The sequence below is a fragment of the Pristiophorus japonicus genome, chromosome 23 (assembly GCF_044704955.1).
Source record: "Pristiophorus japonicus isolate sPriJap1 chromosome 23, sPriJap1.hap1, whole genome shotgun sequence".
Lineage (NCBI taxonomy): Eukaryota > Metazoa > Chordata > Chondrichthyes > Pristiophoridae > Pristiophorus > Pristiophorus japonicus.
This window is the reverse complement of record NC_091999.1, coordinates 7,546,308-7,569,231: the sequence shown is the minus strand read 5'-3', so window position 1 is coordinate 7,569,231 and position 22,924 is coordinate 7,546,308. Positions and strand designations below refer to the sequence as shown.

Sequence of the window (22,924 nt, the reverse complement as noted above, 5' to 3'; positions counted from 1 at the left end):
TTGGCATTTCTTCCCAATTACACCATCGGAGGCCGTCTGCCTGTATGGACATTTCATCTTTGCGCCGCTGGTACGGCTTTATTTCTTCCTGCATCTCCAACGGGACACTGGACCAACTCCCGTGGAGCACACACATTGTTACTAAGGACAGTAAGGGGTCCTGACTCATCCAGGTTCTAATCTGTCGGGCGGTTAAGAGGTGATTGATCACTCTCGAATGCTTCCATTACCATAACTAAATCTGCGGGCTGTGCCATCTCCACCCCTGTGGTGGGCAATGGCAGCCTACTGAGAGCATCGGCACAGTTTTCTGTGCCTGGCCTGTGGCGGATGGCGTAGTTGTATGCGGACAACGTGAGCGCCCATCTCTGGATGCGGGCCAATGCATTCATGTTTATCCCCTTGCTTTCCAATTCAAATTTGAGCCCAAACAGATATTGATGCATTTTCTTTATCCCATAAACACACGCTAACGCTTCTTTTTCGATCATACTGTGGGCCCTCTCAGCCTTAGACAGACTTCTGGATGCATAAGCAACTGGTTGCAATTTCCCAGATTCATTAGCATGTTGCAATGCACACCCGACCCCGTATGCCGACCATCACATGCTAGTACCAAACGTTTACATGGATCATACAACACAAGCAATTTGTTTGAACATAACAGCTTCCTAGCTTTCTCAAAGGCATTTTCTTGGCTGTTACCCCACACCCATTCATCTCCTTTACGCAGTAAAGAGTGCAGGGGTTCTAACAATGTGCTAAGACCCGGTAACAAGTTACCAAAATAGTTCAGGAGTCCTAGAAACGACTGCAGCTCGTCACGTTGTGTGGTCTCGGGGCGTTTTTGATTGCTTCTGTCTTCGAATCGGTGGGCCTGATGCCGTCCGCCGCGATTCTTCTCCCCAGGATCTCCACTTCAGGCACCAGGAAAACGCACTTCGAGCATTTTAGCCTGAGCCCCACACGATTGAGCCGACTAAGAACGTCCTCCAGGTTCTGCAGGTGCTCGATGGTGTTCAGACCTGTAACCAAGATGTCATCCTGGAAGATCACGGTGCACGGGACCGACTGAAGCAAGCTTTCCATGTTCCTCTGGATTATCGCTGCAGCTGACCGAATCCCAAACGGGCATCTGTTGTAAAGGAAGAGACCTTTGTGCGTGTTGATGCAGGTGAGGCCCTTCGATGATTTCCCCTGCTCCTGCATCATGTAGGCCGAGGTCAAGTCCAGCTTCATGAACGTTTTCCCTCCTGCCAGTGTCACAAATAGGTCGTCTGCCTTTGGTAGCGGGTATTGATCCTGCAGTGAGAAATGATTGATAGTTACTCTGTAATCACCACAGATTCTGACGGTGCCGTCTCCCTTGAGGACTAGAACAATGGGACTGGCCCACTCATTGAATTCGATCGGCGAAATGATGCCCTCTCGTTGCAGCCTGTCTAGCTCGATCTCCACCCTCTCTCTCATCATGTACGGTACCGCTCTCACCTTGTGACGGATGGGTCGCACCCCCGGAATCAAATGGATCTGCACTTTTGCTCCTTGGAACTTCCCGATGCCTGGTTTGAACTGCGAGGGGAACTTGTTTAGGACCTGGGCACATGAGATGTCATCGTCGGACGAAAGCGCCGAGACCACAAAACGTTTTCCTTCGGGTTTAGATGCTTCCGGACCAGTGTGCACAAATCATCGTACGACTTCTCTGTGGGTTTCGCTGAGGCCATACGTTGGTGCCCCGCAGACGGTGAGGAGGATCGCCCTTCGTTTGGCAGTGTTCGCTTCTCCTTCCAGCTCGTTGGCCACAAAGTATTGGCCGAGTCGCTCCACGAAGGTTTCCCAATCATCTCCCTCCGAAAATTTCTCCAGGATGCCCACTGTTCTCTGCGCTGCTGCGGTGGGGTTCATCATCTGTATCTCGTCGCCAGTTATTATGTCGTGACTAAAGAGTCAGACTAGATACTGCGAGCTCAAAGTAAGGTGTGACCGCAGTTCTTCATTACAGGTCTCAGAGAGCCTCTCCAGCCTGTGTGGCCTCCTTATATACAGGTGCTCCCAAGGGATTGTGGGATCCCTTGGGACTCCAGGGGATAAGCCCTCTGGTGGTTAAACATGGTATTTACAGGTTTACAAACATAACATTCCCTATCAGTGGAAACATCCTCTCTGCATCCACCTTGTTAAGCCCCCTCATAATCTTATACATTTCGATAAGATCACCTCTCATTCTTCTGAATTCCAATGAGTAGAGGCCCAACCTCCTCAACCTTTCCTCATAAGTCAACCCCCTCATTCCTGGACTCAGCCGAGTGAACCTTCTCTGAACTACCTCCAAAGCAAGTATATCCTTTCGTAAATACGGAGACCAAAACTGCACGCAGTACTCCAGGTGTGGCCTCACCAATACCCTGTGTAACTGGAGCAAGACTTCCCTGCTTTTATACTCCATCCCCCTTTGCAATAAAGGCCAAGATACCATTGGCCTTCCTGATCACTTGCTGTACCTGCAGACTAACCTTTAGTGTTTCATGCACCAGGACCCCCAGGTCCCGCTGGGCCCGACTCCATCAGCAAGTGCATTTGCTGCCGAGATTGAGAGCACCCGCCCACTGCCGCCCAGATTGACGGTGAAAGTTGCTGTTTACCACCAGGCGGTACTGCCAACTGTTTTTAGTGGAATCTTCCCGGCAAAGTACCGCCCAGTCTCTCGGCGGCCATCGGCGGTCCTTTGGGCGGCACTTGGGGTTTCACCGATTTCGGGCCCAGTGTGTGGTCTCTTCATCAAAGGCAGTCCCTCGGAATCGAGGAAGACTTGCTTCCACTCTAACAGTGAGCTCTCAGGTGACTGAACAGTCCGTAATGGGAATTACAGTCTCTGCCACAGGTGGTTGAGGGAAGGGGAGGGTGGGACTGGTTTGCCGCACGCTCCTTCCGCTGCCTGCGCTTGCTTTCTGCACGCTCTCGGCGACGAGACTCGAGGTGCTCAGCGCCCTCCCGGATGCACTTCCTCCACTTAGGGCGGTCTGGTCTTTGGGCCAGGGACTCCCAGGTGTCGGTGGGGGATGTTGCACTTTATCAGGGAGGCTTTGAGGGTGGTCCCTTGTAACGTTTCCTCTGCCCACCTGGGGCTCGTTTGCCGTGTCGGAGTTCCGAGTAGAGCGCTTGCTTTGGGAGTCTCGTGTCTGGGGCATGCGGACAATGTGGCTCTGCCCAGCGGAGCTGGTCGAGTGTGGTCAGTGCTTCGATGCTGGGGATGTAACCAACGTTCGATACAGGTTTAGCATAACTTCCCTAATTTTCAATTCTATACCTCTAGAAATAAACCCTAGTTCTTGGTTTGCCTTTTTTATGGACTTTGTCGCAACTTTTAGTGATTAGTGTATTTTACTATTTCATTTTATGCTTGATAATTTAATTTCATAGTTCCTCTTTGCCTTCCTAATTGTTTGTTTGGCTTCTCTGCTAATCTTTTTCTATTGTCTCTTATTCCCTGCTGACTGTGTATTTAATGTCTGCCTCGTTCCTTGCCCTCAATTGGTCCTTTATGGCTTCATTCATCCATGGAGTCTTATTTCTGTTCACTTTGTTCTTTCCTTTTAAAGGAATATATTGTTCCTGCTCTCTGTTGAACAACGTTTTCAATATTTCCCATTGCTGTTCTACATCGTTGTTGGCCAATATTGTTGGCCATTTTATTTTCCCAAGTTCTATTCTCAGCCTCTCAAAATCAGCTTTTCTCCAATCTATTACCCTGGTTTTCGTCATACTTAAATCCTTCTCAATTATCATCTTAAAGCGTACGATATTATGGTCATTATTGCCTAGATGTTCCCTTACTTTTACTTCTCTTATCTGCTCTGGTACATTCCCCATTACTAGATCCAAAAGTGAATCCTCCCTTGTTGGGCTTTTTACATAAGAGAAAGAAAGACATACATTTCACGACCACCGGACAAAGCACTTTACAGCCAATAGTACTTTTTGCACAGTTGTAATGTGGGAAACGCGGCAGCCAATTTGTGCACAGCAAACTCCCACGAACAGAAATGTGATAATGACCCAGATAATCTGTTTTTGTTGTGTTAATTGAGGGATAACTATTGGCCAGGACACCAGGGACAACTCCCCTGCTCTTCTTCGAAAGAGTGCGACGCTCCCTCAGCACTGCCCCTCCGATAGTGCAGCACTCCCTCAGTACTGCCCCTCCGACACTCCCTCAGTGCTGCCCCTCCGACAGAGCAGTGCTCCCTCAGTACTGCCCCTCTGACAGTGCACCGCTCCCTCAGTACTGCCCCTCTGACAGTGCACCGCTCCCTCAGTACTGCCCCTCTGACAGTGCGGCGCTCCCTCAGTACTGCCCCTCTGACAGTGCGGCGCTCCCTCAGTACTGCTCCTCTGACAGTGCGGCACTCCCTCAGTACTGCCCCTCCGACAATGTGATGCTCCCTCAGTACTGCCCCCCTGACAGTGTGACACTCCCTCAGTACTGCCCCTCCGACAGTGCGGTGCTCCCTCAGTACTGCCCCTCCGACAGTGTGGTGCTCCCTCAGTACTGCCCCTCTGACAGTGTGGTGCTCCCTCAGTACTGCCCCTCTGACAGTGCGGTGCTCCCTCAGTACTGCCCCTCTGACAGTGTGGCGCTCCCTCAGTACTGCACTGGAGTGTCAGCCTAGATTTTAGTGTCCCCGCTGGAGTGGGACTTGAACCCACAACCTTCTGACTCAGAGGCGAGTATGCTGCCCACTGAGCCACAGCTGACACCTTGTGTTTCAGGTTAGAAAGCAGTCCTATACACTCTATTCCCTTATTCCCTTTACCTACCTCTTCTGTCCATTTAATATCAGGGGAGTTGAAATTCCCCAAGATTATTATTCTGTTTTTAACTCATTTCCATAATGTGTCTACATAATTCTTCCTTCACTTCCCTTCCACTTTTAAGTGGTCTGTAGACTACACCTATCAGTGTGATTGATCCTTTATTATATTTTCTCTCTATCCATATGAGTTTTATTTTTGTCTTGCTGATAGGTGCATCACTTTTGTCGACTGCCATCATGTTATCCCTAATAAATACAGCTACTCCACCTCCCCTTGTCCCCTCTCTGTCTTTTCTAAACATGTTTTACCCTGCAGTGTTTAATTCCCAGTCCTGATTTTTCTGTAGCCATGTCTCAGTAATCCCTACTCTGTCTGCATCCTCGCAACGCATGATTGCCTCCAGCTCCCTGTTTTATTACGGACACTGTGTGTATTGCTGTACAGAGAATTTCACTCACTTTTAATAGGATTTCCTCTCACTTTATGTTTAACCATCTCTATAGACTCCTGTTCTATAACTCTATTTATTCCCTTGCAATCAATGTCACTTACTTTATTTTTTCCTACGCTCTCCTTTCCTGTTTTGTTTATATTTAGGCTGGTTATAGTTCTTGTAGATCCCCCGCTTCCCCCTTCCATCTTACTTGTTTAAAGCCTTTGCCACCTCCCTATGTAACAACGTAAGAAATAGGAGCAGGAGTCGGCCATTCGGCCCCTTGAGCCTGCTCCGCCGTTCAATACGATAATGGCTGATCTGATCATGGTCTCAGCTCCACTTCCCTGCCCGCTCCCCATAACCCTTGACTCCCTTATCGCTCAAAAATCTGTCTATCTCCACCTTAAATATATTCAATGACCCAGCCTCCACAGCTCTCTGGGGCAGAGAATTCCACAGATTTACAACCCTCTGAGAGAAGGAATTCCTCCTCATCTCAGTTTTAAATGGGCGGCCCCTTATTCTGAGGCTATGTCCCCTAGTTCTAGTCACCCCCATCAGTGGAAACATCCTCTCTGCATCCACCTTGTCGAGCCCCCTCATTATCTTATATGCTTCACTAAGGTCACCTCTCATTCTTCTGAACTCCAATGAGTAGAAGCCCAACCTTTCTTCATAAGTCAACCCCCTCATCTCCGAAATCAACCGAGTGAACCTTCTCTGGACAGCCTCCAATGCAAGTATATCCTGCCTTTAAATACGGAGACCAAAACTGCACGCAGTACTCCAGGTGTAGCCTCACCAATACCCTGTACAGTTGTAGCAGGACTTCCGTCCTTTTATACTCGCTCTCCCTTTCTGCTAGGACACGGGTCCCATCCCGGTTCAGGTGAAGCCCGTCCCATCGGTACAGCTTCCTGTCCCAGAACTGTTGCCAGCGCCCCATGTAAAGGAAATATCCCTTCTTTAAACAGACTTTCACTGATCCCCAACAAATCTCCTGGGAGGACAAACATTAGCGTCCTCGACCAGGCTAACATCCCCAGCATCGAAGCACTGACCACACTCGATCAGCTCCGCTGGGCAGGCCACATTGTCTGCATGCCCCCGACACAAGACTCCCAAAGCAAGCGCTCTACTCGGAACTCCTTCATGGCAAGCGAGCCAAAGGTGGGCAGTGGAAACGTTACAGGGACACCCTCAAAGCCTCCCTGATAAAGTGCAACAACCCCACCGACACCTGGGAGTCCCTGGCCAAAGACCACCCTAAGTGCAGGGAGAGCATCCGGGAGGGCGCTGAGCAGCTCGAGTCTCATCGCCGAGAGCATGCAGAAACCAAGTGCAGACAGCGGAAGGAGCATGCGGCAAACCCTCCCCTTCCCTCAACCACTGCCTGTCCCACCTGTGACAGAGACTGGGTTCTCATATTGGACTGTACAGTCACCTGAGAACTCACTTTGAGTTGAGGCAAATCTTCCTCAACTCCGAGGGACTGCCTATGATGATGATGGGGAAGATGGTCAACCCCCTCCCTCCCTCCCTGGGTAAGATGCTCAACCCTCTTGCTCCCTCCCTCCCTGGGTAAGATGGTCAACCCTCTCCCTCCCTCCCTGGGTAAGATGGTCAACCCTCTCCCTCCCTCTGTAAGATGGTCAACCCTCTTGTTCCCTCCCTCCCTGGATAAGATGGTCAAACCTCTCCCTCCCTCCCTGGGCAAGATGCTCAACCCTCTCCCTCCCTCCCTGGGTAAGATGGTCAACCCTCTCCCTCCCTCCCTGGGTAAGATGCTCAACCCCCTCCCTCCCTCCCTGGGTAAGATGGTCAACTCCCTCCCTCCCTCCCTGGGTAAGATGGTCAACCCTCTCCCTCCCTCCCTGGGTAAGATGCTCAACCCTCTCCCTCCCTCCCTGGGTAAGATGGTCAACCCTCTCCCTCCCTCCCTGGGTAAGATGGTCAACCCTCTCCCTCCCTCTGTAAGATGGTCAACCCTCTTGTTCCCTCCCTCCCTGGATAAGATGGTCAAACCTCTCCCTCCCTCCCTGGGCAAGATGCTCAACCCTCTCCCTCCCTCCCTGGGTAAGATGGTCAACCCTCTCCCTCCCTCCCTGGGTAAGATGCTCAACCCCCTCCCTCCCTCCCTGGGTAAGATGGTCAACTCCCTCCCTCCCTCCCTGGGTAAGATGGTCAACCCTCTCCCTCCCTCCCTGGGTAAGATGCTCAACCCTCTCCCTCCCTCCCTGGGTAAGATGGTCAACCCCCTCCCTCCCTCCCTGGGTAAGATGGTCAACCCTCTCCCTCCCTCCCTGGGTAAGATGGTCAACCCCCTCCCTCCCTCCCTGGGTAAGATGGTCAAACCTCTCCCTCCCTCCCTGGGTAAGATGCTCAACCCCCTCCCTCCCTCCCTGGGTAAGATGGTCAACCCCCTCCCTCCCTCCCTGGGTAAGATGGTCAACCCCCTCCCTCCCTCCCTGGGTAAGATGGTCAACCCCCTCCCTCCCTCCCTGGGTAAGATGCTCAACCCCCTCCCTCCCTCCCTGGGTAAGATGGTCAACACCCTCCCTCCCTCCCTGGGTAAGATGGTCAACCCCCTCCCTCCCTCCCTGGGTAAGATGGTCAACCCCCTCCCTCCCTCCCTGGGTAAGATGGTCAACCCCCTCCCTCCCTCCCTGGGTAAGATGGTCAACCCCCTCCCTCCCTGGGTAAGATGGTCAACCCCCTCCCTCCCTCCCTGGGTAAGATGGTCAACCCCCTCCCTCCCTCCCTGGGTAAGATGGTCAACCCCCTCCCTCCCTGGGTAAGATGGTCAACCCTCTCCCTCCCTCCCTGGGTAAGATGGTCAACCCCATCCCTCCCTCCCTGGGTAAGATGGTCAACCCCCTCCCTCCCTGGGTAAGATGGTCAACCCCCTCCCTCCCTCCCTGGGTAAGATGGTCAACCCCCTCCCTCCCTGGGTAAGATGGTCAACCCCCTCCCTCCCTGGGTAAGATGGTCAACCCCCTCCCTCCCTGGGTAAGATGCTCAACCCTCTCTCTCCCTCCCTGGGTAAGATGGTCAACTCTCTCCCTCTCTCTCCCTCCCTGGGTAAGATGGTCAACCCCCTCCGTCCCTCCCTGGGTAAGATGGTCAACCCCCTCCCTCCCTCCCTGGGTAAGATGGTCAACCCCCTCCCTCCTTGGGTAAGATGGTCAACCCCCTCCCTCCCTGGGTAAGATGCTCAACCCCCTCCCTCCCTCCCTGGGTAAGATGCTCAACCCCCTCCCTCCCTCCCTGGGTAAGATGGTCAACCCCCTCCCTCCCTGGGTAAGATGGTCAACCCCCTCCCTCCCTCCCTGGGTAAGATGGTCAACCCCCTCCCTCCCTCCCTGGGTAAGATGGTCAACCCCCTCCCTCCCTGGGTAAGATGGTCAACACCCTCCCTCCCTGGGTAAGATGGTCAACCCCCTCCCTCCCTCCCTGGGTAAGATGGTCAACCCTCTCTCTCCCTCCCTGGGTAAGATGGTCAACCCCCTCCCTCCCTCCCTGGGTAAGATGGTCAACCCCCTCCCTCCCTCCCTGGGTAAGATGGTCAACCCCCTCCCTCCCTGGGTAAGATGGTCAACCCCCTCCCTCCCTGGGTAAGATGGTCAACCCCCTCCCTCCCTCCCTGGGTAAGATGGTCAACCCCCTCCCTCCCTCCCTGGGTAAGATGGTCAACCCCCTCCCTCCCTGGGTAAGATGGTCAACCCCCTCCCTCCCTGGGTAAGATGGTCAACCCCCTCCCTCCCTGGGTAAGATGGTCAACCCCCTCCCTCCCTGGGTAAGATGGTCAACCCCCTCCCTCCCTCCCTGGGTAAGATGCTCAACCCTCTCTCTCCCTCCCTGGGTAAGACAGTCACCAGGAGCAGGCGGTGAGTTGCTGCTGGGTTAGAGCCAAATGCTGGTGGTATGAAGATTGTGACAGGGAAGACGGAGGGCAACTGTGGGATCGTTCAGGAGGGCCCCCGAGAGTAACGTGCTTGGACTTCGAGTCAAATGTCCTGGAAATGTATCTCAGCCCCTCGCTCTACCTCTGTTGAAGACAGCCTGTTGCCTGGGAACTTTCAACAAGCTGCAACGATCACACCCACATAGTTCCAACCATCCTTAATTCAATCATAAATAGTTGATTATAATTGCAGGAGAGGAATGTCTGAAATGCAACAGGACTAGATATGTCCAGATATGCAGGATTGGCTCACAGTTTACAGACTTTGGGACTTTAGCGGGAACTGCCTATGATGATGATGTTATCTACTGCATTACATTAATAATCTTTCCATTGGCGTGGGATAACAAAGGATATGAATTACCTTAATTTCCTTAATTATCTTCTTCACCCGTCCTGTTATTGAGCAATGCTGGTTGTGTCACGAATGGCATGGTATTCCTTGCCTGAATCACTGTTCACTCTGTCTCATCAAGAACCACTGCGCAGCCATGGACAACGTGAACCATTTCCCATACCTCGGGAGCCTCTTATCAACAATGGCAGACATTGGCGACGAGGTCCAACACCGCTTCCAGTGCGCCAGTGCAGCCTTCAGCCGCCTGAGGAAGAGAGTGTTCGAAGAGCAGGCCCTCAAATCCACCAGCAATCTCATGGTCTACAGGGCTGTAGTAATACCCCCTCTCCTGCATGGCTCAGAGACGTGGACCATGTACAGTAGACACCTCAAATCTCTGGAGAAATACCACCAACGATGTCTCCGCAAGATCCTGCAAATCCCCTGGGAGGACAGACGCACCAACATTAGCGTCCTCGACCAGGCCAACATCCCCAGCATTGAAGCATTGACCACACTCGACCAGCTCCGCTGGGCAGGGCTACATTGTCCGCATGTCCCCCCGACACGAGACTCCCAAAGCAAGCGCTCTACTCAGAACTCCTTCACGGCAAGCGAGCCCCAGGTGGGCAGAGGAAACGTTACAGGGACACCCTCAAAGTCTCCCTGATAAAGTGCAACATCCCCGACACCTGGGAGTCCCTGGGCCAAAGACCAGTCCGCCCTAAGTGGAGGAAGTGCATCCGGGAGGGCGCTGAGCACCTCGAGGCTCGTCGCCGAGAGCATGCAGAAACCAAGCGCAGGCAGCGGAAGGAGCGTGCGGCAAACCAGTCCCACCCTCCCCTTCCCTCAACCACTGTCTGTCCCACCTGTGACAGGGACTGTGGCTCTCGTATTGGACTGTTCAGTCACCTAAGAACTCATTTTAAGAGTGGTAGCAAGTCTTCCTCGATTCCGAGGGACTGCCGATGATGATACTGTCACAGTCCACCCCAATTCTACCTGCGCTTGACTGGTAGCAGCAGACACTGGACAGCCGGGAGGAGAAACAACCTTGTCGTGCTGTCTGCTCCACATCCCAGCCTCGGCAGACCTCCATCGCAATCGCAGACCATCTTGTGGATTGTGCTCCCCACGAGCAGGATCCTAATCCCATCTTCCTTGCCCTCTTCCCATATCCCCCTTTCCCTCGAGCCACCTGTCCAACCTATCCTCAACTGTTGGCCCTGGTTCCTGCTCCAATCACTAACTGTGTCCATTCCACAGCCTCACACGCTCTGTGGGGGCAAACGTTTCTCCTGCTCTCTGCCTGAAATCCCTCACATTTAATGGCCCAGAAAACTCGGCCTCCCCAGGTCCGTACGGAGTGTGCACCAACAAGGGAACGCATCGCAAAAGCCCGTTTTCAGAGCACAATGCGCATGGCACTGAAACATAGTAACATAACAAATAGGTGCAGGAGTAGGCCAACCGGCCCCTCGAGCCTGCACCGCCATTCAATAAGATCATGGCTGATCATTCACCTCAGTACCCCTTTCTTGCTTTCTCTCCATACCCCTTGATCCCTTTAGCCGTAAGGGCCACATCTAACTCCCTCTTGAATATATCCAATGATCTGGCATCAACAACTCTCTGTGGTAGAGAATTCCACAGGTTCACCACTCTCTGGGTGAAGAAGTTTCTCCTCATCTCGGTCCTAAATGGCTTACCCCTTATCCTAAGACTGTGTACCCTGTTTCTGGACTTCCCTAACATTGGGGACAATCCTCCCGCTTCTAACCAGTCCAGTCCCGTCAGAATCTTGTATGTTTCTATGAGATCCCCTCTCATCCTTCTAAACTCCAATGTATAAAGGCCCAGTTGATCCAGTCTCTCCTCATATGTCAGTCCTGCCATCCCGGGAATCAGTCTGGTGAACCTTCGCTGCACTCCCTCAATAGCAAGAACGTCCTTCCTCAGATTAGGAGACCAAAACTGAACACAATATTCCAGGTGAGGCCTCACTAAAGCCCTGTACAACTGCAGTAAGACCTCCCTGCTCCTATACTCAAATCCCCTAGCTATGAAGGCCAACATACCATTTGCCTTCTTCACCGCCTGCTGTACCTGCATGCCAACTTTCAATGACTGATGTACCATGACACCCAGGTCTCGTTGCACCTCCCCTTTTCCTAATCTGCCGCCATTCAGATAATATTCTGCCTTCATGTTTTTCCCCCAAAGTGGATAAACTCACATTTATCCACATTATACTGCACTCACTTAACCTGTCCAAGTCACCCTGCAGCCTCGTCGCGTCCTCCTCATAGCTCACATCGCCATCCAGTTTAGTGTCATCTGCAAACTTGGAGCTATTGTACTCAGTTCCTTCATCCAAATCATTAATGTATATTGTAAATAGCTGGGGTCCCAGCACTGAGCCCTGCGGCACCCCACTAGTCACTGCCTGCCATTCTGAAAAGGACCCATTTATCCCGACTCTCTGCTTCCTGTCTGCCAACCAGTTCTCTATCCACGTCAGTACATTACACCCAATACCAAGTGCTTTAATTTTGCATACCAATCTCTTGTGCGGAACCTTGTCAAAAGCCTTTTGAAAGTCCAAATACCCAACATCCACTGGTTCTCCCTTGTCCACTCTACTAGTTACATCCTCAAAAAATTCCAGAAGATTTGTCAAGCATGATTTCCCTTTCATAAATCTATGTTGACTTGGACCGATCCTGTTAAACACCCTACTAGAACCCCTGCATGAGCTACTGCACAAGGGAGATGACTGATTATGGGGGAATTCACAAGAGGCTGCCTTTAAGAAAGCCAGAAATTTACTGTGTTCTAACAAACTTCTTGTTCTGTATAAACCACGTCAACGATTGGTGTTAGCTTGCGATCTGTCATCATACGGGATCGGGTGTGTGTTACAACAGGCTAATGAATCGGGAATTTTGCAACCAGTTGCATATGCATGCAGGAGTTTATCCAAGGCTGAAAGGGCTTACAGCACGGTTGAAAAAGAGGCTCTGGTGTGCATTTACAGGGTTAAAAAAAAGGCACCAGTACTTATTTGGCCTCAAGTTCGAGCTTGAAACTGACCACAAGCCGCTCATATCGCTATTCTTGGAGAGCAAAGGGATTAACACCAATGCCTTTGCCTGTAGCCAAAGATGGGAGTTCACACTGTCGGCAACAACTATGTAATTCACCACAGACCGGGCACAGAGAACTGCGCTGATGCTCTCAGTCGGCTGCCATTACCCACCATCGGGGTGGAAATGGCACAGCCTGCGGACTTGCTTACGGTCATGGAGGCATTTGAGAACAAGAAATCCCCCGTTACGGCCCGCCAGATCAGGACCTGGACCAGCCAGGATCCTTTACTGTCCCTGGTTAAAAAACTGTGTCCTCCACGGGAGCTGGTCCAGTGTCCCAATGGAGATGCAGGAAGCGATTAAGCCGTTCCACAGACGCAAAGATGAGCTGTCCCGGCAAGCAGACTGTCTCTTGTGGGGCAATCGTGTGGTCTTACCCAAGAAAGGCAGAGACACATTTATTTGTGACCTACACAGCACCCACCCAGGCATCGTGATGATGAAAGCCAGAGCCAGATCCCACGTGTGGTGGCCCGGCATCGACTCAGATCTAGAGTCATGTGTGCGCCAGTGCAACACTTGCTCTCAGTTGAGCAATGCACCCAGAGAGGCACCGCTAAGTTTATGGTCCTGGCCCTCCAAACCGTGGTCGAGGATCCATGTCGACTATGCAGGCCCATTCCTAGGCAAAATGTTTTTGATTGTCGTGGATACTTACTCAAAGTGGATTGAATGTGCAATAATGTCTGTAAGCATGTCCACGGCCACTATTGAAAGTCTGCGAGCCGTGTTTGCCACGCACGGCCTGCCCGATGTCCTCGTCAGCAACAATGGGCCGTGCTTCACCAGTGCCGAATTCAAAGAATTCATGACTCGCAACGGGAACAAACATGTCACATCTGCCCCGTTCAAGCCCGCATCCAACGGCCAGGCAGAACGGGCAGTCCAGACCATCAAGCAAAGCTTGAAATGCATGTCGGAAGGCTCCCTGCAGACCCAGTTGTCCTGAGTACTGCTCAGCTACCGCACCAGACCCCACTCACTCACAGGGATTCCCCCAGCCGAGCTGCTCATGAAAAGGGCGCTTAAAACAAGGCTCTCTCTGGTCCACCCTGATCTACATGATCACGTGGAGGGCAGGCGGCATCAACAGAGTGTGTACCATGACCGCGCAAACTTGTCACACGATATTGAGATCGATGATCCTGTGTTTGTGCTCATTTATGGACATGGTGCTAAATGGCTCACTGTCATGGTCACAGCCAAAGAGGGCAGTAGGATATTTCAGGTCAAACTGACCAATGGACAAACGCACCGAAAACATTGGACCAAATTAGACTGCGGTTCACCAACAGCTACATACAACCTGAAGAGGACACCACCGACTTTGACCCTCGAACATACACACAAGTGACAACTGACATCACAGTTGACCACGAAACAGAACTCATCATTCCCAGCAGCCCGGCAAGGCCGGCTGTCCAACAGCCCAATGAAGAACTGACCAACCCAACCACAGCAGCATTTGTACCTAGACGATCGACAAGAAAGTACAAAGCCCCAGATAAATAAGTGTATTGTTGACCTCATGGGGGAGTGATGTTATGTACGTAACCTGTTATGTATCTGGACTTGTATGTACTCTGTACAGCCACCAGAGAGTTCATTCCCCGGAGTCCCAAGGGATCTCATAATCCCTTGGAAGCACAGGTATTTAAGGAGGCTTCACAGGTTGGAGAGGCACTCTGGAGACCTGCAATAAAAGACTAAGGTCACACATTACTTTGAGCTCAGTGTTCAGTCTGACTCTTTCTCCATACACTACAACTGGCGACGAGATACAGATAGCGAACCCAAAGATGCAGAGAACAGTGGGCATCCTGGCGAAATTCTTGGAGGGAGATGTTTCGGAAACTTTTGTGGAACGACTCAGCCAATACTTCATGGCCAACGAGCTAGATGGGGAAGAGAGCACTGCCAAATGTAGAGCGAGCCTCCTTACCGTCTGTGGGGCACCAAAGTATGGCCTCATGAACAATCTGCTCACTTCAGCAAAACCCACAGAAAAATCGTACGATGATTTGTGCACACTGGTCCGAGAGCATTTGAACCCGAAGGAAAGCGTTCTGATGGCGAGGTACCAGTTCGACACCTACAAAAGATCTGAAGGCCAGGAAGTGGCGAGTTATGTCGCCAAGCTAAGACGCCTTGAAGGACATTGCGAATTTGAAAGACATTTGGAGCACATGCTCAGAGACTTTTTCATACTTGGCATTGGCCATGAAACCATACTTCGCAAACTTTTGACTGTAGAGACCCCAACCTTGAGTAAGGCCATAGCGATAGCCCAGGTGTTCATTGCCACCAGTGACAATATTAAGCAAATCTCTCAGCACATAAGTGCTGCTACAATATTGTGAATAAAGTGATGTTGTTTTCGAATCGTAACGTACAGGGCAGGTCACACGTACCTGCAGCTACACGTCTGCAGATGTCTCAGAGTCCACCATCAAGGGTGATGAATGCAAGGCCATTAACACCTTGTTGGCGCTGCGGGGGTGATCATCGTTTCCATTCATGCCGATTCAAAGGGTACGTTTGCAAGGGTTGTGGAACAATGGGACACCTCCAACGTATGTAGAGGCGAGCTGCTAGGCATGCTAAACCTGCAAATTACCATGTTGCAGAGGAGGACAGATCCACGGAGGATCACGATAAAACAGAACCTCTGATAGAGGAGGCAGAGGTACATTGGATGCACACATTCACCACGAATTGTCCCCGGATAATGCTGAAGGTTGAACTAAACGGACTCCCGGTGTCAATGGAGCTGGACACGGGCATGAGCCAGTCCATCATGGGCAAAAAGACTTTCGAAAAGTTGTGGTGCAACAAGGCCTCAAGGCCAGCCTTAACTCCAATTTGCATGAAACTAAGAACGTACACGAAAGAACTGATTCCTGTAATGGGCAGTGCTACCGTAAAGGTCTCCTACGATGGAGCAGTGCACAAGCTACCACTCTGGGTGGTACCGGGCGATGGTCCCACGCTGCTCGGCAGGAGCTGGCTGGGAAAGATGCGCTGGAATTGGGACGACATCCGAGCTCTCTTGTCCGCTGACGACACTTCATGTGCACAGGTCTTAAACAAATTTCCTTCGTTGTTCGAACCAGGCATCAGGAAATTCCAAGGAGCAAAAGTGCAGATCCATCTAATTCCGGGGGCGCAACCCATCCATCACAAGGCGAGAGCAGTACCGTACATGATGAGAGAAAGGGTAGAAATCGAGCTAGACCGGCTACAAAGAGAGGGCATCATCTCACCGATCGAGTTCAGTGATTGGGCCAGTCCTATTGTTCCAGTCCTCAAGGGAGACGGCACCGTCAGAATCTGTGACGATTACAAAGTAACTATCAATCGTTTCTCCCTGCAGGACCAATACCCACTACCAAAAGCCGACGACTTCTTTGCAACGCTGGCGGGAGGAAAGACGTTCACGAAGCTGGATCTGACTTCAGCCGACATGACGCAGGAACTGGAGGAATCATCGAAGGCCCTCACCTGCATCAACACACACAAAGGTCTTTTTGTTTGTAACAGATGCCCGTTTGGAATCCGATCAGCGACGGCGATATTCCAGAGAAACATGGAAAGTTTACTGACGTCGGTCCCGCACACCGTGGTCTTCCAGGACGACATCTTGGTCACAGGTCGGAACACAGTCGAGCATCTGCAGAACCTGGAGGAGGTTCTTAGTCGACTCAACCACGTGGGGTTCAGGTTAAAATGCTCAAAGTGCGTTTTCCTGGCGCCTGAAGTGGAGTTCCTGGGAAGGAGGATTGCGGCGGACGGCATCAGACCCACCAACGCGAAGACGGAGGCAATCGAGAACGCACCGAGGCCACAGAACGTGACGGAGCTGCGGTCGTTCCTGGGACTCTTAAACTACTTTGGTAACTTCTTACCGGGTCTCAGCACACTGCTAGAACCACTACATGTTTTACTATGAAAAGGGGGCGAATGGGTTTGGGGCAAAAGCCAAGAAAATGCCTTTGTAAAAGCGAGAAAATTGTTATGCTCAAACAAATTGCTTGTGTTGTATGATCCATGTAAGCGTTTGGTATTAGCACGTGATGCATCGTCATATGGCTTCGGGTGTGTATTGCAACAAGCCAATGATTTCGGGAAACTGCAACCGGTTGCTTATGCATCCAGGAGTCTGTCTAAGGCTGAGAGAGCCGACAGCATGATTGAGAAAGAAGTGTTAGCGTGTGTCTATAGGGTAAAGAAAATGCATCAATACCTGTTTGGGCTAAAATTTGAATTGGAAACTGACCAAAAGCCACTTATATCCCTGTTTTCCGAGAGCAAAGGGATAAACACCAACGCATCGGTCCGCATCCAGGGATGGGCGATCACGTTGTCCACATACAACTACGCCATCTGCCACAGGTCAGGCACAGAAAACTGCGCCGATGCTCTCAGTAGGCTGCCATTGCCCACCACGGGGGTGGAAATGGCGCAGCCCACAGATCTAACCATGGTTATGGAAGCATTTGAGAGTGAGCAATCACCCTTCACTGCCCGGCAGATCAAAGCATGGACAAGCCAGGACCCCTTTTTATCTCTAGTCAAAAGCTGTGTGCTTCACGGAAGCTGGTCCAGTGTCCCAGTGGAAATGCAGGAAGAGATAAAGCTGTTCCAGCGGCGCAAAGATGAAATGTCTATACAGGCAGACTGCCTTCTGTGAGGCAATCGAGTAGTGGTCCCCAAGAAGGGCAGAGACACCTTCATCAATGACCTCCACAGTACCCACCCAGGCATCGTAATGATGAAAGTGATAGCCAGATCCCACATGCGGTGGTCGGTATCGATGTGGACTTAGAGTCCTGTGTTCACAGATGTAATACATGTTCACAGTTAAACAATGTACCCAGGGAGGCGCCACTAAGTTTATGGTCTTGGCCCTCCAAACCGTAGTCTAGGGCACACGTCGACTATGCAGGCCCGTTCTTGGGTAAAATGTTCCTTGTGGTTATAGACGCGTACTCCAAGTGGATTGAATGTGAGATAATGTCAGCCAGCACGTCCGCTACCACTACTCAAAGCCTGCGGGCCATGTTTGCCACTCACGGCTTACCCAATGTGCTGGTGAGCGACAACGGGCCATGTTTTACCAGTGCTGAGTTCAAAGAATTTATGACCCTTAACAGGATCAAACATGTCACATCTGCCCCGTTTAAACCAGCGTCCAATGGTCAGGCAGAGAGAGCAGTGCAAACCATCAAGCAAGGCTTGAAGAGGGTAACTGAAGGCTCACTGCAGACTCGCCTATCCCGAGTCCTGCTTAGCTACCGCACGAGACCCCACTCACTCACTGGGATCCCACCTGCTGAACTGCTCATGAAAAGAGCACTTAAGACCAGGCTCTCGTTAGTTCACCCCGATCTACATGAACAGGTAGAGAGCAGGCGGCTTCAACAAAGTGCATACCATGATAGCGCAAATGTGTCACGTGAGATTGAAGTCAATGATCCTGTATTTGTATTAAATTATGGACAAGGTCCCAAGTGGCTTCCCGGCACTGTCGTGGCCAAAGAGGAGAGCAGGGTGTTTCGGGTCAAACTTTCAAATGGACTCATTCACCGGAAACACTTGGACCAAATCAAACTCAGATTCACGGACTACCCTGAGCAACCCGCCTTGGACCCTACCTTTTTTGATCCCCCAACACACACACACCAGTGGCAATTGACATCACGGTTGACCACGAAGCAGAACTCATCATCCACAGCAGCCCTGCAGGGCCCAACACACCAGGCGGCCCAGCAAGGCCTGGACTGACTGCCTGTTGCAGCGCGTGCACATCAGAACATGCGCAGGCCTGGAGCTGGAGTCACATGGCTCTGGGCAGCCAATCAGGTATCGTACAGTCCCCTGGTAGGACAGACGCACCAACGTTAGCGTCCTCGACCAGGCCAACATCCCCAGCATCGAAGCACTGACCACACTTGACCAGCTCCGCTGGGCAGGGCCACATTGTCCGCATGGCCCCCAGACACGAGACTCCCAAAGCAAGCGCTCTACTCGGAACTCCTTCACGGCAAACAAGCCAAAGGTGGGCAGCGGAAACGTTACAAGGACACCCTCAAAGTCTCCGTGATAAAGTGCAACATCCCCACCGACACCTGGGAGACCCTGGCCAAAGACCAGTCTGCCCTAAGTGGAGGAAGTACATCCGGGAGGATGCTGAGCACCTCGAGTCTCGTTGCCGAGAGCGTGCAGAAACCAAGCGCAGGCAGCGGAAGGAGCATGCGGCAAACCTGTCCCACCCTCCCGTACCCTCAACCACTGTCTGTCCCACCTGTGACAGGGAATGTGGTTCCCGTATTGGACTGTTCAGCCACCTAAGGACTCATATTAAGCGTGGAAGCAAGTCTTCCTCGATTCCGAGGGACTGCCTGTGATGATGAGGTGATGGAGATCGTGGGTTATCAATATCCACTTGCAGGGCCTGATAAAATATCACCATTATTTTAAGTTACTGTGCAGAAACTAACACGTGACATGACCAAGACCGGCCATGAGTTGTTGTGTAAGACAACGCCCGTTGCTAGTTTGCCATCTGCTTCAGTGGTTTATTACACCTGAGCGTGAGTAATGGGGCTGTTGTTTCATTGTGAGTTTTGGAGAATTACCGCAGGCCTGAGATTACATCGAATTACATCGCATTACATAGAATATACGGCACAGAGACAGGCCATTAGGCCCAACCAGTCCGTTCCAGCGTTTATGCTCCACTTAACCCCCCTCCCTTCTTTCCTCATTGACATCCATCAGCATAAGCCTCTATTTCCATCTCCCTCAGATGTTTACGTAGCTTGCCCTTAATTGCCTCTATACTATGCGTGTGGGAGTGAGTTCTGCATTCTCACCACTCTCTGGGTAAACAATTCACTTCTGAATTCCCCATTTGATTTCTTCGTGACTACCTCCTGTTGATGGCATCTGGTTTTGCTCGCCCCCCCCCCCCCATAAGTGGGAACGTGCAAAGGCAAGTCATTTCAAAGGCTGGATACAAACGCAAGTCTGTTTACCCAAGGGCTATAAATGAAATCCTGTTCGAAGGCACGATATAAAAGACTTGGATTTATATAGCGCCTTTCACGACCACCGGATGTCTCAAAGCGCTTTACAGCCAATGAAGTACTTTTGGAGTGTAGTCGCTGTTGTAATGTGGGAAACGCGGCAGCCAATTTGCGCACAGCAAGCTCCCACACACAGCAATGTGGCCATGAAGTCACCATCATCGGCAGTCCCTCGAGTCGAGGATGACTTGCTTCCATGTCAAAAAGTTCAGAGGTGTTTCAGTGAAGGACCTAATATTCCGGATCCCGAACTACATGTTGAAGGGTGGAAGATGCCCGTGGGTGGATTCGTTTAACGTGGGGTGACCGTTGCACACCACATGGGCTTGACAGAGCTCGGCCTTGGTCCAGTGGCAAGGGTTAACCAGGACGACTGGGAGACCAGCTCTGCTGCACGAACCTAGTGTGCGCATACATCGTAGTGTGGGCTGGGCCCTTGCTGCCCCTGGGCTATGACTAACAGGGCTGTTGTTTAATTGTGAGGTTTAGAGAATAATCTCAGGCATGAGATGAAAAGTTTAATGACATAGGAGGGAATGTTCCGGGATGTCAGCGGGCGGGATCGTTGGTGGGTCGGGTGGGGATGTGGGTGTTGTTTTTGACAGAAGCTCTGCCCACCACCTTTCCCGATGTCAGGGTCTGTCAGCTCTGAGCAGATCCAACAGGCAGCAGTGGGCCACCCAATTAAGCTCATTATTGCCTCGTTGACAAATCATTAACAGACTTTTTTAACGTACTTTTAAACATAAGAACATAAGAAATAGGAGCAGGAGTCGGCCATACGGCCCCTCGAGCCTGCTCCGCCATTTAATACGACCATGGCTGATCCGATCATGGACTCGGGTCCACTTCCCTGCCCGCTCCCCATAACCACTTATTCCCTTATCATAGAAACATAGAAATTGGTGCAGGAGTAGGCCATTCGGCCCTTCGAGCCTGCACCACCATTCAATAAGATCATGGCTGATCATGCAACTTCAGTACCCCATTCCTGCTTTCTCTCCATACCCTCTGATCCCTTTAGCCGTAAGGGCCATATCTAACTCCCTCTTGAGTATATCCAACGAACTGGACTCCACAACTTTCTGTGGTAGAGAATTCTACAGGTGCACCACTCTCTGAGTGAAGAAGTTTCTCCTCATCTCGGTCCTAAATGGCTTACCCCTTATCCTTAGACTGTGACCCCTGGTTCTGGACTTCCCCAACATCAGGAACATTCTTCCTGCATCTAACCTGTCCAGTCCCGTCAGAATTTTATATGTTTCTATGAGATCCCCTCTCATTCTTCTAAACTCCAGTGAGTATAAGCCCAGTCGATCCAGTCTTTCTTCATATGTCAGTCCTGCCATCCCGGGAATCAGTCTGGTGAATCTTCGCTGCACTCCCTCAATAGCAAGCACATCCTTCCTCAGATTAGGAGACCAAAACTGCACACAATACTCAAGGTGTGGTCTCACCAAGGCCCTGTACAACTGCAGTAAGACCTCCCTGCTCCTATGAAGGCCAGCATGCCATTTGCTTTCTTTACTGCCTGCTGTACCTGCATGCCTAATCCATTAAGTAACTGTCTATCTCGGTCTTAAATTTATTCAATGTCCCGGCTTCCACAGCTCCCTGAGGCAGAGAATTCCACAGATTTACAACCCTCAGAGAGAAGAAATTCCTCATCTCAGTTTTAAATACAAATTGTGCTTACTGTTTTATAGATCTTTATTAGCCCTCAGGCTCTTTATCAAGAGAAAAGGGACCCAGCCTGTTCATCGTTTCCTGATATGTACACCCTCGCATATCTTGTAATACTTCTCTGCACCCACTCCGGAGCCTCTCTATCCTTCTGATAATATGGCGACCAGAACTGTACTCAGTGCTCTGTGGCCCCGATATTGGTGGCATTACTGCCTACTCTCCCCAGCCCTCCTCCCTCGGAGGGCAGCCTGTCTCTCTCCTCCCGGGTCCGGGCTGTGGGGCTGGGGACTGTCAGGCCTCCCCTCTCTCTTTCTCTCCCCCTCTCTCTTTCTCTCCCCCTCTCTCTCTCCCCCCGTCTTTCTCTCTCCTCTCTCTCTCTCCCCCTCCCTCTCCTCGCTCTCTGTCCCTCTCTCTCCCTCCACCTCCACCTTCACCCTCCTCCCCCTCTCTCTCTCCCCCGTCACTCCCTCCCTCCCTCTCTCTCTCCACTCCCTCCCTCTCTCCACTCCCTCCCTCCCTCCCTCTCTCTCCCGCTCCCTCCCTCCCTCTCTCTCCCCCCATTCTCCCCCACTCACTCTCTCTCCATCCCTCTCTCTCTCTCCACCCCGCTCTCTCTCTCCACCTCTCCCTCCCCTTCCTTCTCTCTCTCCACCCCGCTCTCTCTCTCCACCTCTCCCTCCCCTTCCTTCTCTCTCTCTCTCTCTCTCTCCTTCTCCCCTCCCACCCTTTCCCCCTCTGTCTCTCCCCCCCTCTCTCCCCCCTCCCCTCTCTCTCTCTCTCTCCCCCCGACCCTTCCTCTCTCTCTCTCCTCCTCTCTCTCTCTGTCTCTCCTCCTCTCTCTTCCCCTCGATCTCTCCATCCCCCTCTCTCTCTCCCTCCCTCTCTCTCTCTCTCTCCCTCCCTCTCCCTCTCCCTCTCCCTCTCGGTCTCTCCCCCTCGCTCTCCCCTCCCTCCTCTCTCTCTCTCTCTCTCTCTCTCCCCCTCCCTCTCTCTCCCTCTCCCCCCCTCCCCTCTCCCCTCTCCCCTCTCTCTCCCCCCCCCTCCCTCCTGTCCTACTCCCCCCCCCTCCCCCTGTCCTACTCTCTCCCCCTCTCTCTCTCTCTCCCTCCCCCCACTCTCTCTCTCTCTCTCTCTCTCCTCCTCCTCCTCCTCCTCCGCCGTCTCCTCTCTCTCTCTCTCTCTCTCTCTTCTCCTCCTCCTCCTCTCCCTCTCCCCCTCGCTCTCTCTCCCTCCCGCTCCCTCTCGCTCTCTCTCCCTCCAGCTCCCGCTCGCTCTCTCGCTCTCTCTCTCTCTCTCTCTCTCTCTCTCTCCCCCGCTCTCTCCCCTTCCTCTCTCCTCCTCGCCCACTCTCTCCCCCGTCCCTCTCTCTCTCTCTCCCTCTCTCCTCTCCCCCCTCCCTCTCCCCCACTCTCTCACTCCCTACGCCCTCTCCCCCTCTCTCTCTAA

General features: G+C 52.0%; 1 protein-coding gene across 2 annotated transcripts in view; it reads right to left on the bottom strand.

Moving 5' to 3' along the window:
- The window catches only part of LOC139235294 (streptococcal hemagglutinin-like), a 73,715-nt gene extending 51,977 nt beyond the window's left edge, over positions 1-21,738 (bottom strand). For both annotated transcript variants that reach the window (XM_070866436.1, XM_070866437.1), the window contains exon 1: positions 21,585-21,738. The gene's annotated coding sequence lies outside the window, so the exon portion shown is untranslated. The remainder of the gene's footprint in view (positions 1-21,584) is intronic.
- Positions 21,739-22,924: the final 1,186 nt, after the last annotated feature.